We start from the raw sequence: 18,393 nt of genomic DNA, 5'->3' as shown, positions 1-18,393 counted from the left end.
CCTTTGCCCAGAGCTTGGCTAATATTCATTACTCGTTTTAAATTATTTGCAAATGTATTGCAATTATTAGCAAATTAACAACTTCTCATTCTTTACTTTTGGAACCGAGTTGAAACAAAATTATTGTTGACTATTCAGTTCATAGCTAATCCGCATAATAGAAGTACTTCTGTACGTCAATGTACTCTTATTGTGTCAAGTTACAAAAAGCGGGACAGGTTTTGATCATCGAGCGGTTAAAATACATTTTACCTTCGTTTTAAAGTGTAATACACACATTAGGCACTTTTAAACAACATTAATGCGCGCACATGATCTTTGGGAAAATGCTGCACTTGGAAAAGATAAATTTGTTGTGACGAATAAATATTTGTCAACATTGATCGTAGACATCATGCACACACGAATGTTACATTATTTTATGATTTATTCCTTTATCTACTTGTTATGAATTATCAACAAATGAACAACAATTTGGAGTAAGCATTCTTTTTTAAACGAGCTTCAACAAAGTAACTGTTTTCAATCTTGAGAGTATGGCTTATATTATCAAAAGAAGAGTGCGCTATAAGCTAAATCATGACTTATCTCAATAGTAGCGCGCTTCAGTTTTTCCGTTAAATCAAATTTAAAAAGGTTAATGATTGTAAAATTTGCTGCCATATTTTACTCAAGACCCATATTTAAGATACATGTATATATATTAGAAAAATAAATAATTTCTACAAATTCTTAAATTTATGTCGTGTTTCATGCATTGCCTAGTGTGTTTGTTAACTATGGAATTTTTAGGCAAACACAATATTTGTCAAGTATGAGAACATGTCTTTTTAAGAAGGCGATTTATATGTCAACAGGTTTTGATTTATGGCCCATGATGACTTGTATAAAGGTTAACCCCACAAGACCAGTCATAAACCAGAGGCATACGCCTGAGATCACAGGTATGTGGATTAGAGCTTCAGTTATTTAATTTATGTAGTTATTTTTTGTGATTGTAATTGTGTGTTTTTTTAATTAAGTGATTGCACGCATACATGTAAGTATTTTAGAAACATTCTAGCATTTGTTGATTTAATTCGTTCGGAAACATTCGCTCGTTAAAAAGTATTTTTTGCATCGAATAAATGTTGATGCTGTAAATGTGTTTTGTTTTATTTAACGTTTTTAAATGTTTTTTTTTAAATTTTATATCCTTATTAATTATCGTATGAATACAAACATTGCGTACATACCAACAAATCTACTATGCTTGTCGATATCATAAAAAATATCGACTGGATACATATTTTTATTCAATATAAATAATATAAACATTTACAATTAATAATAAAATAATAAATAATAATTATAATAAAATACACATATATCTGTTTATGGTATGCATTCCGATACATGCTTTCCGATATTTAGTATTGTAGTATATGTGGTAATCCAGTAAATATGTACACCTCTAATGGTATTGCAGGCCCACATGCGACCTTCCAGTACCGGTCATTGAACCTTTTCGTTCTCTATTTTAAACTTATACATCAGATGACATTTCTATCAATTCATATAAATAAAGTATTCTATGAAAAAAACTGCACTTTGTTTGAGAAAGATTTCTAATCAAAACCAAATTAATTATTTTATATTTAATCATTACGCTTAAAATTTCATTTGTATAGCCTATTTATTTATAACAAATTTTTATACTTTAAGTAAGATTTATCAGCTGTCACAGTGTTTATAAGTAACGCATTACTCTCAGTTGTTTGCTAATACGTAACCCAATTGCAAAGTTTATGGAATTTGATCACTTTCCGCTATCATTATTATAGTAACGTCGAAAAATAGATTGAATTACATGTGTATTGAATATATGAAAACAAGCTCCTTTAGAGACAAATATAGGAATTGAAAGGCTCATTAGAGTACCTAACCATGTTTGTTATTATGAATACTCGTTTTTTTCAATTTTACTATTGAAATTCGTTGCTACTGCTTCCTTTTTTGCTTTCGCTGGAAGAGTTTAGTATTATTAACATGTATAGGATACTCGCTACTAATGACCTCTAGAAATAATGTTCATAACATTATTCCGACTTAAAATTTAAAAGTTCGAACGTAATGCCCCTTTTCTCATCCGTCCTTTTCACAGTCAAATAAGATCAAATTAAATGTAGAATATTGATTAATAAGCGGAAATAATGATCCAACTACCGCGTGAATTATTTTACCGAAACGGAAAAATAATGCATATGTATATACATACATTTTGTTACCATGTGATTATTTTGTATAATATGTGTTGCTTTATTGCTTAATCTCATTTGTAGGATCATATGTAAATACACGATGTTTTGTGTATAGTTATGATATCACTGTTACATACATGCATATGCTGAATTTGTGTATTCTGGTCTGGAGGCCCTAAAATACGAATAAACTATATTGTATTGTATTGTAATTAATATACAGTTATTCATATTAAATATGTATACATACTGTTTTCTAAGTTAAAAAGACATAAACATGTTTTCTTCGGGTTGTGTTATCCTAAAATCTGTTGACACCAACGTTCGAACGTTATGCTTATTTGCTCTTCCGTCTTTTTTACAGTCAAATAACATAGAATGTAGACAAATATTCAATATACGGTTATTCATATTAAATATGTATGCATATTGTTTTCTAAGTTAAAATGCATAAATGTTTTTTCTACGAGTTGTGTTATCCTAAAATAATGTTGACACCAACTTATACTCAGATGTGTATACATATCGATAATGATAATAACTTATACTCAGATGTGTATACATATCGATAATGATAATAACTTATACTCAGATGTGTATACATATCGATAATGATAATAACTTATACTCAGATGTGTATACTTATAAATAATGATAAATAATGATAATGATAACCTTATTCCGATTTAAAATTTAAATATTCGAACGTAATGCTCCTTTTCTTATCCGTCCTTTTTACAGTCATATAAGATAAAATGTAGAAAATTATTTAATATACGGTTATTCATATTAAATATGTATACATATTGTATTTTTCTGAGTAAAAAAGACATAATGTTGGGAAGCTGTTTTTAATATAATGCATCGGAATTCTATGAGGGAATATCCTTTCATATTCCCTTTTTTCGTTGCAAAATGAAGAAAAACAGGTGTTTTTTTCTCACTTTTATTGCACACAAATTTAACCTTGAATCAAAATGCATGAACAGGAATTATCAAACTTGTATATTTCCTAAAAAAAAGTGCGTAAATTTACGAACATTTTTAATGCAAAAAGAACACATTTGACATCAACTAAGAAATTATTCGTAAATTTACGAACATTTTAAGGGAGAAAAATCAGTAGTTTTTTTCATTGCTTGTCACCATGTGGCATAAATTTATGAACTTCTTTTTTTTCTTAAATATATGATTAACAAAACCATTATTCGTAAATTTACGCACTATTAAAAATGTTCAGAAATACATGGTGAATTCATAGATTCTTACCAAAACCAGACTTTTAACAAAACCATACTTCGTAAATTTACGCACTATTTAACATTTTCATTGGTAAATTCATAAATAAAACCATACTTCGTAAATTCACGCACTGTTAAAAATTTTCAGACATAATTGGTAAATTCATATTCTTAGCAATACCATACTTCGTAAATTTACGAACTAGTAAAACTTTTCAGAAATACTTCATCAATTCATATATTCTCAACCAAATCTTACTTCGTAAATTTACGCACTATTAACAATTTTCCGAAATATGATGTCAATTCATATTTTCTTAACAAAACCATACTTTGTAAATTTACGCACTATTATATATTTTCAGAAATACTTTGTAAATTCATAGATTCTTAACCAAAAAATACTTCGTAAATTTACGCACTATTAAAAAAAAAAAAACAGTCATAGATTCTTAACAAAACCATACTTCGTAAATTTACGCACTATTAAAAACTTTCAGAAATACTTGGTAAATTCATAGATTCTGAACAAAAACATACTTCGTAAATTTACGCACTATTAAAAACTTTCAGAAATACTTGGTGAATTCATAGATTCATAACAAAACATACTTCGTAAATTTACGCACTATTAAAAACTTTCAGAAATACTTGGTGAATTCATAGATTCTTAACAAAACATACTTCGTAAATTTACGCACTATTAAAAAATGTCAGTATTTTGTGAATTCATAGATTCTTAACAAAAACATACTTCGTAAATTTACGCACTATTTAACATTTTCAGAAATACTTGGTAAATTCAAAACCATACTTCCTAAAATTACGCACTATTAAAACTTTTCAGACATAATTCATATTCTTAATAATACCATACTTCGTCAATTTACGAACTAGTAAAACTTTTCAGAAATACTTTGTCAATTCATATATCCTTAACAAAACCATACTTCGTAAATTTACGCACTACTATTTTTTTTCAGAATTACTTTATCAATTCATATATTCTCAGGAAAATCTTACTTCGTAAATTTACGCACTATTAACAATTTTCAGAAAAATACCAGGTCAATTCATATATTCTTAACAAAACCATACTTCGTAAATTTACGCACTATTATATTTTTCAGAAATACCCCGTACTTTGTCAATTCATATATTCTCAACAAAATCATATTTCGTAAATTTATGCTGCATTAACAATTTTCAGAAATACAAAGTCATGTACTTGGTCAGTTCATATATTCTGCAGTGTTTTTTTTTATGGCAATTTCGGGGCCGATATTCGGCCCGATTCCCCTCAAAAAAGAGTATATATTTTCCCCCCATTTTGTAGAAAAAATCCCCTCCAAAATGAAAAAAAAAAAAAATCCTTTTTTTTTTTTTTAAATAACTGTCTTATGATAAATATACAGGGCTCAACATTTATGGTTGTTCTATTGCCCCTGGCAAGTAAAAGTTGGGTCTGGGCAAGTTATTTTATAATCTAGTTGTCCGACCGGAAAAGTGCCAAAAAGAACAAAGAGCATTTAATTTATACTTCAATTGCTGTAACCATTTTGTTAAATGTTCAAAAATAAAAAAGGTTTTGTGGTTTATCATTTTGGTTTATTAAACAATATGAGGTTTACAGTTGATGTGATATTACATGTTTGGGCAAGTTGCTTTACGTTCAGTGCAAGTAGATTTTGGAAGTACTGGCCCGGTAGGGCAAGTTGGTTTTTCGATTAATGTTGAGCCCTGATATATCTCAAATTTATTTCATAAACAACTAATTAAGTATATAACTATAATTAATATGATTTTGAATTATTATAAAGAGTTATATTAAGTTAGTTTTTCCCAAATCAGTTAATTTAACATGAATTGCATTTTTTTCCCAAAATGGCCAGGGAAAGGCCTGATGTATCTACATTTGTATATTGTGTCAATATTCGTTGATCAAAAACATTCCAATTTGGTCCATTTTATTGATAAAAAATGCTCACATTTTCCATTTTATCGATTTAAAAAATCCCAATTAGACTCAAAATGGCAAGGAAAACAAAGACTGTGCATGAAGGCTGAACTGTCTGAAACTAATGTTGAAAAAATCATTGGTATATATTTAAGAAAAAGGGCAAAGACATTCAGCTGTGAATATTACATTCATGCATTCATGTGTATTCATATAATAAATATCATAACATATAAGAGTAAATTTTTAATTTTCCCCTTTTCCTGAAAAACGACGTGTTTTTCCCCTTTGGACGGGCCCCGCCACCATTCCCCTTTAGGTGAAAAAAAACACTGAATTCTTAACATACGTTGTACATTTACACACTATTATATATTTTCAGAAATACTCGGTACTTGGCAAATTCATAGCAAAACCAGACTTCCTAAATTTATGCATTGTTAAACAATTTCAGAAATACTTGGTGAATTCATAGATTCTTAACAAAACCAGACTTTGTAAATTTACGCACTTAAAAAAAAACCAGAAATACTTGTATAATTCATAGATTCTTAACATAACCATATTTCGTAAATTTACGCACTATACATTTTTTTCAGAAATACTTGATAAATTCATAGATGTCATCATTGTTGGTATTTATACGAACATTTTCAGGGAAAAGGTCTTTTTTTGTTGCATTAACAATCAACATTTTTGATATTTCGTATTAATACGAACTATTATTAACTGTCATCTTTGTTCGTATTAAAACGAACATTTTCACAAACAAAGTCATTTTATGCATTAAAAATCAACATTTTTGATACTTGTATTAATACAGCTATTATAAATTGTCATCATTTTACATATTAATACAAACATTTCCACGGATAAAAAGTCAGTTTTGTCACTAAATATAGTCAGTCGCGAGAGAGCCTAGTCTTTTTTTAAGGAGAAATTTGCACAGATTTTCTCCCATATTAGTGTCAGATACTGTTGGATTGTTTGTGGATTTCTTGATGAATTCTTGAACTAGATTGTCAGGTTTTACAACAGGCAAAGTTTGCAATTTGAATTTAATGTCTGGTGCAACATGACTTTCTGACCCATCAGAGCCTTCGACATCATGCTCTTGTAGTACCTTTACTTCTGCAGCGTCGGCTTCAAAAGCTTTTTGCTGAGAAAGAACTTGAAGATTCGCTTCTGATTCAGCCTTTTGTTTCAAAAGAGCTGCTTCTTGTTGAGTATGTTTCAGTTTTATCTTGGCAGATTCGGCTTCTGCTTGTTTCAATGCGATGAGTTCACTCCTACGGCTAGAGGATCTCGAACTGTGTGTCTTCACACCACCATGGACAGAGTTTGGCTTCATGCTGGACATGACTTTTTTTAATATTGATAGTTTATTTTGGTCAATCTTTTCCAGCGCATGTAACTTTGCTTTTTCCTGTAGCGACACATCTGTAGTGAGAGCCGATAATTCTTTAAGACTTGCTTCACTTTTCACATTTTTTTAAGTACACTTCAAATTCGTCTTTAACTTTTACGTAACTTTCATAGGTAATTGCTGTTCAATCAGGTTAATTTCACCAACACTACTCTCATAAGTTAAACTACTTACTATGCACAAACTTTCAGTCACTTTGCGCCATGAAGCAGAACAGCGCTTCCTAAAGTCATCAATTCTCTCTTCATAAAGAACCCTTCCTTTTGCAGAAAACGAACGTACATGCTGTGTTGACATACAATAAACTTTCTTAAGCCTGTTGAAATACAGACGAGACTTTAGTGCGACCAATTTTGAACGTGGATTTAGTTCGATGTCCAGTACCAGTCATCTCCATCTGCTACTAGCAAAGTGTAGGTCAATTTACTTTTCTGTTCTGGAAACAGATAGCGGACCGATCGTGTCGAAAAAGAACACTGTATGTGGTGGTATTCAGTATTTATTCTTAGATTCAACTCGATGTATGTGGTAAATTGCTGCAATAAAACAAAATAAAAGATGTTCAGTTCTGCAGTAAAGAACAATGAAAATGATGTATTGTAATCAAAAAATATTTTAAATGACTGAAAAAAGGTAAAACGTATAGCCTATATCTAAGTTATAAACAATGACATAGTTACGAAAGCAAAGCTTTGGAAATTACCCTTACATATAGGACATATAGCCTCAACTGGGTCGAAAGGGTAGGTACGACGTAATTTGGGTACGAATAGCATTTACTGAGAAAACCTGAATGAATGAATATACCTCATAAATAATTACTGCCTTAACAAAATACAAGTTATATAGCATTGATAACATGTGGAAACTTACATCATGCGGGGCAATTGACTGGTATAAACGTCTTAAGAAAATGCCGAAATAGCAATATCGGCAAACGCCTCGATTTAAAATTCGTAGGTGAACAAACACTGATATATCCAAGGGAAGTAAGCAGCGCAATATTATACGGTTACATATGATCGATATAGCCAGCACACAGGTTTTGTTAAAAATGTATACAAATTGCTAGAATAATTAGTTTGTTTCTCATTGATTGTGTTTTGTTGTTTGACAAAACATTTTTAAAAGGATAAAAAACAAAACAAAGAAATGTTCATTTACATAGAAAAACAAATTTTGCTTTCGTGTTCGCTGGGTCGTCTGCACTGAGGAAGGTATAGCGTCCATGATCTTAATTTATGGAAGACATAATTGTAAATATCTTTGATCTTCATCAGTTTTTTTGCCAAAAATTATATACATGTACTTAAATTAGTATTGAATTCAGTATTTATGAAGATGGCTGGTCTTCTGATAAACAAGAATTGTAATCATGCCTTCTTGTATAAATTAATCATGTTAAAATTGCCAGAAACCAGCTTTTTATGGCTTTGTACTTTTAAATAAAATCTACCAATTAATCGCTACTTACAAATAATGTTTGAAATTAGCAGGAAATTATTTTCAGTGCGCAAATATTATGATTATGCATTTAAGAAGTGCAAGACATATATTGAAGTATAAAGAATAGGCGGTGTGCGGTAAAAATGCCATAGGTAAAAATGCCATAGGTAAAAATGCCAGAGGTAAAGTGGTAAAAATGCCATAGGTAAAAATGCCAGACGTTATATAGTAAAACAGATTTTTGAGCAATATTTTTTAAGGATATTGAGTATTGTACGGAAACATTTTTTTTAATTGAACATGTTGTTAATGGTTGGAAATTTGTGTTTCTTTGATGAATCGGTCATTCAAGAAAACTTATTAAATTCATTGTAAAAGGATATTGAGTATTGTACGGAAACATTTTTTAAATTAAACATGTTGTTTGAGAATAATGTGTCAGTAATACATGTATTCTAAAGATTCACATGCTTTTTTAAGAAATGAAAGATTCAAATGTGTCTTATTTATATTGTATCTGTGTCTTAAATGTGTCTTATTTATATGTGACTACGTGCTTATTTTTTGAAGAAATGAAAGATTCATATGTGTCATATTTGTATTTTATTCATGTCTTAAATGTGTCTTATTTAAGACTACATGCTATACCGCCAGTGCGATGCAATAGATCTTATTTCTTAATCTCCACTTTCACACTTAGCGCTGTCTTTAATTAGGCTACCTCTATTTCAAGGACAGATTACTGAAAACTAAATAAAAAGTACAACGGTGATGTTGATCCATGTTGATGTTGATTCTAGCTCGATCATATTTAAGTAAATAATATTAGTTCGGAATTATACAATTGCGTATGATATGGTTAGAATATATCGACATTTATTAACATTTATTAACTGTACTGATATCCATATCAAATAATGATTTTACCTGTATTATTTGCCATTGAAAGCGTATTTAAAATAATAATGGTAAAAAAAACGGACGCTTGCAATAATTGTCGTTAAATATTTCAAACGGTATAAATATAAGACAATGGTAGAGCGTTTACTATTTATTGAAGTATTTTTAAGGTACACAACAATTTAGAAATAAATGAAATCAGTTATTTTGGCAGTAAATCCAATTTTTCCAGTACAGTAGCCAGGTGCCTGTGTATTGAGCTAATAAGAAAGCGGTTACTAGATTTACCGAAAGCGCGCGCTTTCGGTATCGGTAGATTATTTGTAGTATTTATCGAACTAATTTACAGTTGCGCACTACGGTACGTTTAAACAAGTTATTGGAAGCGTTTGAGATCGCAATACTTGTTAACATCCGTAAAGGATTAATATGATGATACATTATTTTTTTTTTTCTCAAAAATATTTTTTATTAATTTGCATGTGTATGTGTTTCAGGTGAAAGGAAATGGGCTTCCTGTTACCTATGCACTCCAACCACCCGACTTAAAAGCAGTACATAGAATAGCTAGTTTTTTTCAGTCTTTCAGTTAACGGATTAATTGAGTTGCGTTCTGAGAAAACTGGGCATATTGCATGTGCGTAAAGTGTCATACCAGATTAGCTTGTGCAGTCCGCACAGGCTAATCTGGGACGACACTTTCCGCACATGCAATATGCCCAGTTTTCTCAAAACGCGACTCAATTAATGGATGTCAAAAATTATATAACCGGTTAATTGTTTAAAAACATGTTGCATCCCTCACAGTAGTGATTGTTTAGTTATAAAAAGAGTATTTCTGTTATGAAATGAATAAAATAAATAAACGTGTGTTATTTTATTTGTCGTCACTCTTGTGCACAATAATACAAAGTCAACCATTCACTTGCATTGAATGAGATACTTAACACCTGAAAAAAACCCAGCCCGAGCACACTCTTTCTCAAGCACAAGAACAATTGACACATACAGTGTGTAATGCGCTAAAGAAATTATATTCCACCTTCCACAAGTAATTAGCGCCGTCTTTAATAATCGAGACCTATATTTAAAGAGCAGATTACTGAGAACTTAATAAGAAAAAGCCGAATAATTAGAAGCATACGGTTATAGCACATATATATTGTTGTTTCCAAAAGCTCACATTTTGAAGCGGCAATGTGTTTCATTTTGATGTGACATTAAATCTCAAAGGAAACTCAAGATGACACATGTGTATAAGCAGGTTGCTAATACACTTTTTATCATATGGATTACAATTGTCAAATACAAATTAAGGGTATACGGTTTGAAAAGTAGCGCCGTTCACGATTTAACTGAATACGACACTGAAGTTATTTTATGGAAAAAAACCATCTCAAACACAGTGATCATTGATTTTCGACCATTTTATTCAACAAAAAATGTGTTTCCTTCACAGTTTATTTATGGAACGCTTGAAGGCGCTATTATTATTGCGGACGGTTAACAAATTCAGTTATCATGTAGTTATGAACGGCATAAGACACACATTTGTAGCACAGTAGCAGGCTGATGTATTTATTGAACGTGAATAAAATCATGAACTAAAATGTTTTGAAATGATAAATTTGCCCAGAATAACTGCATAACGTTATTCATGTAGCGGCCAAGTGCATGAATCTGCGCTCGACCGCTGTTGGGATAGCTTAAATACGATAGTTTAAATCGAATTCATTTAATAAAGTACAAACATTTTATTTCGGAGCAATTGTGTAGTTGTGCTCCCCATTGAGACCGGGAGGTCGCGGGTTCAATTTTTGAGGAGCGTTTGTAAGATATTTGGTGTGGTGGTAGTGCTACATCAAACTGAATGTGAGTAAGAAACGTGTTTCTTGTAAATAAAATCAATTTAAACGGACTTGTCCACGGATTGTCGTATTTTGGAAACAATCTCACTAAATATAATAGCAACATAAGTTTAGTTGAATACACAATATTGTTGTTCACCGGATTCTAACCCGGTTCCTTTAGAAGCAAAATCTACCTCGCTTCCAAGCAGCCTTTCCAGATTATGTGCAAAGCATAACCGCTCTACTAACACGACGAATTTGCAACTTAGCATTATAAACGGATTATTATTCTACCGATTTCGAATGATGATTATCCGTTAATGAACCAATTTACACGTGTCCGGTTTTTGTTTTTTTCGTAAATCGTTTCGTAAATTTCAATAACAAAACGTTATGTTCCAAGAATAGTAATGAAATGTAAAATGTGCAACTTTAATAAATCATATCAGTGACAGTGAGAAACAGATACGCCCGACTAGCGCACATCATTTGTCAGGCTTCCTACCACAAAACGAAACCATGAATGATTACTTAGACAATGTCGTAATCTTGTGCAGGCTTCTAACCTCAAAGCAAAACAACGAATGATAAATTAGGCAATGTCGTGCAGGATGCACGTTTTTGTTCAGCAGTTCGTTCTTCCCTGGTGCACTTGAAAATAGCTACGAAATTAAACATTTGTCCATAACAACCTGTTAAAAATAAAATTTGATTAATATGTTTTTGTGGTCTGTCTGTTTACATCTAAACGTTATTACAAAATATTTACCGCGAAACATGTTTTGCAAAGGGTGATGTTGATGCAAAGCGAATTTCTGCATTGTACATCAAGAAAAAAATATATATTGCCATTGAAGCGTGAAGCTTTCTCAGAAGCATGTTACGCGCTCTGTCAATATTGTAAACATCACGTTTATAGTTAGCGACGTAAATGCACTGGCACAAATAAGTAAATGATTGATGCAAAATTACTAAAACTTTAAGTGTGAATTTAAACATTTGTCATTATTTCGAAAGAGCGTTTTATTTTTAATTTGAAGTTTGGTAAACAAGGAGGACGTGGCTTTTCTTAGAAGACTTGACGCGATGCTAGTGTATTTTTGATACTTGCTTTGCAACTGAATATCATTGTTGGGTTATCAAGTGAAAAAAGGATGCAACTCTCGTTTGGTGATTGGATATCGGTTCTCAGTCACAACAGACAAGATTCCTTATGGTTGAATGTTTCTATCTTAACCGAGTGAGGATATTACCAGTGAGGCCCAGTTTGTACGAGAATGGTTAACAGTAATGTTATTCAACTGATCATTTAAATGGTGTTTAAAATACTATTTTCATGTTAAACCGAGTAAAGTGTCAAAACGTTTTTAATCATTCTAATATAACATTCGATATACAGTGGAAATCTTCCAAATTTTCTATTATATATATAATGCACCTTCATTGGAAGGCGCACGTCAAATAAATTCCATTTTAACAGAAAAAATGTGAAGTTGTCAAACCACAGATAAAAACCGTTGGTTTTACAAGTGGACGTACCTGTATCACGGTCAAAAATTACTTACAGGTTAATTAACTTAATTGAGATATAAAATATTCCCACACTTAAATAGGAAACAATCGACAATTAAACGAAGTGTGAACAAGTTTGCATGTACATTTTTATTTTTTTGTTTGCATTACTCAATATTTGCAGTTATAAGTTGATTGCAGATATTATCTGTTCAGGTTAAGAACAGTACACTGTCCAAGTCTTAATATATGTATCAGGCACACATTTCAGCCATTTACATAATATTCAATATCGGTTGTAAATAATATCATATAAAACAATCAAGGTATATAAGTTTTAATATTTTTTTTTAAAAAGTATTCAAACTGTGATCTATGAAATGAAAAATGTTAAAAATTATTTAGTTAGATTATTTAGATAAGTTATTTAAGAAAAGATGTGAACATATTTCAGGTGGTCACATTCTATAAAAAAAATTAAGTTGGAGACACAAAACATTAAGAGATTGTGTCAAAACAGGTACAATACTCGATGCGAATAAACAAAATTAAAGAATTAAAGTCGAATCTCGTTGGCTTGTAATCAATTCGCTCGAATTTCCGATTGACTCAAAGTCTCCTCGAAGTACCATTTGCTTTTATTGTAATACATACAATTTTTTGGTCGTTTTTCTAGGATTCGCAAGGGTCATATTTTCTGATGACTCGAAGCGCTTCCGTAGTCCCGGTTACAATTTGTACACTACATTTTGTTATTTTATTTTATTTCAGTCTCATCCATTTACATTTACAACATAGTATATACAAGATATAAAAACACATATATTACAACAACTGTAAATGGCCATTCAAATTTGAATTATAAGAGACAATAAAAATCCAATATAATACAATGAACACATTTATGGTAAAACATAGTGCATGTATTCTGTGAGTGAATGAGTGAGTATCATTGTGTGAATAAGAGTGGTAAGAGTGGGATTAAGGTAGAGTACGAGTGAGTGAGTGAGTGAGTGAGTGAGTGAGTGAGTGAGTGAGTGAGTGAGTGAGTGAGTGAGTGAGTGAGTGAGTGAGTGAGTGAGTGAGTGAGTGAGTGAGTGAGTGAGTGAGTGAGTGAGTGAGTGAAGATGTGTGGCTGTTGAGTATAAGTTAGTAATGGCAGTAGAGGGTTTATTGAGCTATAATAAATTAAAGTCTTGTTTGTTTGGATCGAAGTCGCTTCGAGTCTTTTGAAGTTTAAATCGTTTAGACGAGCTTGGTTAATGTCACGCGATAATTGATTGTACAGTCGTTATAGTACTATATAATGGACAGAACAGAACATATCTATGACATAGACTCTTGGTATACAAGGATGTTATTTCGAAGAAACAGTATCTTAACAATTTGTGCAAAACCGCTACGTTACAATTTCATGCGCTTTAATTAATTCATGAATACCACACAAACAGTGTTCTTGATAAACTGAACAGAACGATTAACGATAAGCTTGTTATGCTTAAGTCAAATAAATATTCTGTTCTGTTCTGTTCTTGATAAACTAGCGAATAAATATCGTTGTTTAATCTTTCTGTGGTGAGTTCATGTTGTTATTTGGTCACTGTTATTTTTAATATGTTAATTTGCCTTTGATAACTGTTTTTTTATTAGTGGCCTTTAATATTTGTCAATTAAATAATAATTAATATCAAATATATTTTACTAAAAATGGAAATAAGTTTACAGGGTCGCGTTATATAAATTCGGATTTTTCATATAATTGGGAACGTAATTGTTAGAATAATCGGACACAGTAATGTTTATATCATACTTGATTATTTTAACAAAGCTGAGTTGTTGTGTTTTTGCAATTGTACTCAAACAAAAAAACGAGTTGAGAATTGTAACTTGAGAGAAATAAACACTATCCAAAAAAAAAAAAATCTTAAGCAAATTGTACCAAAATTGTCAATAAATTGGTAATTAATCAGAGAAATCCAATTCATTAGCATTTTTTACCAATTCATTTAACGAATAAGCAATAAACTGGCTTCTTCAGTGAAAGCCCTAACCCTATATGTTGTCAACTCATTATATAGTCCCGATTTCTGTACACTTTATTTGAGAAAGAAAATACATTGAGTACTCTTTATTGCCAATCCATTGTAACAGAAAAAAGTTTAGTACGATTTTTTGCCAATTCACTATATATAAAAAGACAAGCACTTTTTATTGCCAATTCATTATAGATAAAAAATAGAGCATTATTTATTGCCAATTCATTATAAAATTAAATAGAAATAAATCGAGCACTATTTCTTGCCTATTCATTATAGATAGAAAAAATGGAGCAATATATATTTATTGCCTATTCTTTATACTTCAATATATGTCTTGCACTTATTTAATGCATAATCATAATATTTGCGCACTTAAAATCATTTCCTGCTAATTTCAAACATTATTTGTAAGTAGCGATTAATTGGTAGATTTTATTTAAAAGTACAAAGCCATAAAAAGCTGGTTTCTGGCAATTTTAACATGATTAATTTATACAAGAAGGCCTGATTACAATTCTTGTTTATCAGAAGACCAGCCATCTTCATAAATACTGAATTCAATACTAATTTAAGTACATGTATATAATTTTTGGCAAAAAACTGATAAGGATCAAAGATATTTACAATTTTGTCTTCCATAAGTTAAGGTCATGGACGCTATAGTGCAGACGACCCAGCGAACACGAAAGCAAAATTTGTTTTTCTATGTCATTTCTTTGTTTTGTTTTTTATCCTTTTAAAAATGTATTGTCAAACAACAAAACACAATCAATGAGAAACAAACTTATTATTCTAGCAATTTGTATACATTTTTTACAAAACCTTTGTGCTGGCTATATCGATCATATGTAACCGTATAATATTGCGCTGCTTACTTCCCTTGGATATATCAGTATTTGTTCACCTACGAATTTTAAATCGAGGCGTTTGCCGATATTGCTATTTCGACATTTTCTTAAGACGTTTATACCGGTTAATAGCCCCGCATAGTGTAAGTTTCCACATGTTATCAATGCTCTATAACTTGTATTTTGTTAAGGCAGTAATTATTTATGAGGTATATTCATTCATTGACAGGTTTTCTCAGTAAATGCTATTCGTACCCAAATTACGTCGTACCTACCCTTTCGACCCAGATGAGGCTATATGTTAGGGTAATTTCCAAAGCTTTTCTTTCGTAACTATGTCATTGTTTATTACTTAGGTATAGGCTATACTTTTTACCTTTTTTCAGTCATTTAAAGTATTTTTTGATTACAATACATCATTTTCATTGTTCTTTACTGCAGAACTGAACATCTTTTATTTTGTTTTAATTTATTGCAGCAATTTACCACATACAGCAGGGGTCTCGCTAGTGGGCGAAGTGGGCGATTTGCTCGCCAAGGGAATATTAATGTCGCTCATTAATTTAGTGAAGGCGACATAACTTCTCCACCTTTTAATTATTTGTTTGTGCCACACATTGACCAATAAAATCAATTTGATGTTGAGAATTGGACACAGGAGAATTCTCAGTCAGAAGTTGCCCCATTTACAGGTCATGCAAACTTGAACATTCAAATGCACAGTCGGGAGCTATTAGAGTTCTTAAAATTGTTCATAGGTGAAGCCTTGATTAATTGCCTTGTGCTGGCTACCAATAACTATACTTCAGCAAAGTTAAATGGCCCATTAAAACAATACAAAGGAATGATCAAATGGGAAGAGTTAACCTAGCACACTGGCAATAAATATAGGGCTCATTTATGGGTAAGATTTGGAATCTGTGCTGTAAAATGAGACTTTAAATGAATTTTTATTTTAAAAAATTGTAGCACAATAAAAATTCGATTTAATCTTGATTTTCTTAAAATTTACAAGGAAGTAAGAAGATTATGAATATTACTGGTTTTGTTAAACTTGAAGTTTTATTTGATAAACCTGTACAGGAAAAAAATAATAAAAATTACCAGAATAATTTACAATCAATTACAAATAAGAAAAATGTAGGTTTCATACACTTGACATCTCTTATTATAAATGAAATGCAGCCTTTTGAATTCCATCACCCATTTCAGCCTCTATTATTGAAATAGCTTATCAGTCATCACATAAATAGCATGTTAAGTGTTAAATATATAACTTTAACTCTGTTAAATACATCAATAACACAAATGAACACTTAAGTGAGTGTGTGTTTGTATTTGTAAATGTTGTACCCAAAAGTGTGAAATAAGATTGTTTTTGATTAATGATAATTGGCAAATTTAATGAGGGGTATATGACAAGTAAAGAGTTGATTGAAAGCTGAACGGAAATACTTCTCCTTTAATTTGCCGCAAAATACATGTAAAATGAAGACCTATGAAGCAACTGTACAGAAGTGACAGCTCCCGAAATTTTGAGCTAAGCTTGACCATTGGATGCAAAAGTACCATTTCTCCCCGAAAAGTTGCCACTTCTCCCTATTTTGGCCTTTGGGAGAAGTGACTTCTCCCTAAAATTTGAACCTAGCTAGACCCCTGATACATCGAGTTGAATCTAAGAATAAATACTGAATACCACCACATACAGTATTCTTTTTCGACACGATCGGTCCGCTATCTGTTTCCAGAACAGAAAAGTAAATTGACCTACACTTTGCTAGTAGCAGATGGAGATGACTGGTACTAGACATCGAACTAAATCCACGTTCAAAATTGGTCGCACTAAAGTCTCATCTGTATTTCAACTGGCTTAAGAAAGTTTATTGTATGTCAACACGGCATGTACGTCCGTTTTCTGCAAAAGGAAGGGCTCTTTATGAAGAGAGAATTGATGACTTTAGGAAGCGCTGTTCTGCTTCATGGCGCAAAGTGACTGAAAGTTTGTGCATAGTAAGTAGTTTAACTTATGAGAGTAATGTTGGTGAAATTAACCTGATTGAACAGCAATTACCTATGAAAGTTACGTAAAAGTTAAAGACGAATTTGAAGTGTACTTAAAAAATGTGAAATGTGAAGCAAGTCTTAAAGAATTATCGCGGCTCTCACTACAGACGTGTCGCTACAGGAAAAAGCAAAGGTACATGCGCTGGAAAAGATTGACCAAAATAAACAATCAATATTAAAAAAAGTCATATCCAGCATGAAGCCAAACTATTTCCATGGTGGTGTGAAGACACACAGTTAGAGATCCTCTAGCCGTAGGAGTGAACTCATCGCATTGAAACAAGCAGAAGCCGAATCTGCCAAGATAAAACTGAAATATACTCAACAAGAAGCAGCTCTTTTGAAACAAAAGGCAGAATCAGAAGCCAATCTTCAAGTTCTTTCTCAGCAAAAAGCTTTTGAAGCCGACGCTGCAGAAGTAAAGGTACTACAAGAGCATGATGTCGAAGGCTCTGATGGGTCAGAAAGTCATGTTGCACCAGACATTAAATTCAAATTGCAAACTTTGCCTGTTGTAAAACCTGACAATCTAGTTCAAGAAATCCACAAACAATCCAACAGTATCTGACACTAATATGGGAGAAAATCTGTGCAAATTTCTCCTTAAAAAAGACTAGGCTCTCTCGCGACTGACTATATTTAGTGACAAAACTGACTTTTTATCCCTGGAAATGTTTGTATGAATATGTAAAATGATGACAATTTATAATAGCTGTATTAATACAAGTATCAAAAATGTTGATTTTTAATGCAAAAAATGACTTTTTTTGTGAAAATGTTCGTTTTAATACGAACAAAGATGACAGTTAATAATAGTTCGTATTAATACGAAATATCAAAAATGTTGATTGTTAATGCAAAAAAAAAAGA

Source organism: Dreissena polymorpha, chromosome 5, assembly GCF_020536995.1.
Source record: "Dreissena polymorpha isolate Duluth1 chromosome 5, UMN_Dpol_1.0, whole genome shotgun sequence".
Taxonomy (NCBI): Eukaryota; Metazoa; Mollusca; class Bivalvia; order Myida; family Dreissenidae; genus Dreissena; species Dreissena polymorpha.
Note: the sequence above shows the minus strand (reverse complement) of the source record.